We start from the raw sequence: 1,870 nt of genomic DNA, 5'->3' as shown, positions 1-1,870 counted from the left end.
TCTAGGACAAGATTAGGATGTCTGTTATGGACAGTGTCACCTATATGCAGTGGGAAAAAGTCAACAATCAAGCAAAACAGGGAATCTGAATATGTACCATAAAAACTGAAGTAATCTCAGGTTACATATTTTAGAGTATGGAACTACTTAGGTTTCTTTAAAAATAAATTTAATTTAAAAGACTATGAAGCAACATTATATTTGAGTAGTGAAGCTGGTATGAAAAGATCTCATTTTAAACCATCACTCTTATTTGCTTGATCTCTTTATCTATGGGAAAGTCATTTAACTGCTATTTGACTCAGAATCCTAATGTATAAATTATTAGTTTCAAATGAGTTTCGTATCGAATAAATTGTATATAAATTTCTGTGAAATCTTAAAATATAATATGAAGACAATGGATATTATTCTAATCTGCACTTTGTTGTGAAATGAAATAGCTTTTAACAAATGGTACAGAGTCATGCTAAATGCCACACATGAGAATTACTAAATAAATTAATTTATTAACAATATATTTTTAAAATTGTGAAATTGTATTTTTAAAAATCAGTAACAAGCACATGGCCGGACACCTGGCTCCTGAATATTTCTCGGCACCCCCAGGTGGTGGTTGCCGGGAGGGGCAGAGCCTGCGTGGAATTGGCGGCTGCCAAGGTCCACCCAGAGGGACTGGAACCGGACCGGGGCCCGATGGATGGGAAATGGCCCCGTGCCATTTGTACGATATGTGGGGAGGGGGTGTCTATTGTGAACCTCAGCCCAAGATGGGAGCGATGGCTCCACCTGCGCAGGAGATCGCTGAAGCCGACAGCGACGGAGGAGCCGGGGTTGAGAGCCCTTCGGAAGGCAGCTCCCCAGAGCCCCACGCTGCTGCTCGAGTCTCCAAGATTGAGCCGGCGGAGAGTGGAGACGAGACCCCTTCCCCAGAGGAACTGGAGCAGTTTGCCAAGGAGCTAAAGCGGAAGAGGATCACTCAGGGTTATACCCAGGCTGATGTGGGCATCACCTTGGGGGCACTCTTTGGGAAAGGTTTTAGCCAGACCACCATCTGTCACTTTGAGGCCCTACAATTTAGCTTCAAGAACATGTGTAAGCTCCATCCTCTGCTACAGAAGTGGCTAGAAGCAGCTGATGACAATGACCACCTTCAGGAGATGTGCAAGGCTGAGACAGTCCTTCAACAAGCCAGAAAGAGGAAGCACAAGCTTTGAGAATGGAGTTTGGGGAAGCTTGGAGAACATGTTTCTCCAGTGTCCCAAACCCACACTTCAGCAGATTAGCAATATTGCTGAGCAGGTAGGCCTTGACAAAGATGTTGTCCAGGTTTGGTTTTGTAATAGGAGCCAGAAGGGCAAGCGAAGCAACAGCAATTCACCCTGAGAGGATTTTGAGGCAACTGGCTCCTTCCTTGGGGGGGCTATGGCTTTTCCCCTACCTCCAGGCCTTCCTTTCAGTCATCCCAGCTACCGGGCCCCTCATTTCACTACTCTTTATTCCCCAGCTCCTTTCACAGAGGGGATGCATTTTCCCCTCTCCCTGTAACCCCTTTGGGTTCTAACATGCATTCAAGCTGAAGGGCTAGTCCATCCTTGGACAGAGAAGGTGAGAGAATAGAGATGAGGAACCCAACAAAATATTATGAGGTCTGGAAGTTGGCCAATTAAGTTCTCTAAATCCTGGGAGTATTTAAGAACATGGAAGAATGAGATCAATATTTCAGAGATTCATAAACAGATTTTTGAGGGGGAATGGGTGGGGGGAAGTTGGAAAATTTGTTTATTCGTTCCACATCTCTTCTATCTCCCAAGTCTTAAATAAAACAATCTTAAGCAAATCATATGGAATCAAAGTCCTTTAAATATTT

The 1,870-nt window shown here is 44.0% G+C and overlaps 1 pseudogene; it reads left to right on the top strand.

Moving 5' to 3' along the window:
* Window positions 1-566: 566 nt before the first annotated feature.
* LOC141516268 (POU domain, class 5, transcription factor 1 pseudogene) lies at window positions 567-1,580 on the top strand (annotated as a pseudogene).
* Window positions 1,581-1,870: the final 290 nt, after the last annotated feature.

Source organism: Macrotis lagotis, chromosome 3 (assembly GCF_037893015.1).
Source record: "Macrotis lagotis isolate mMagLag1 chromosome 3, bilby.v1.9.chrom.fasta, whole genome shotgun sequence".
Classification (NCBI taxonomy): Eukaryota; Metazoa; Chordata; class Mammalia; order Peramelemorphia; family Peramelidae; genus Macrotis; species Macrotis lagotis.
The sequence above is the reverse complement of the archived record's forward strand: the minus strand, read 5'-3'. Positions and strand labels throughout refer to the sequence as shown.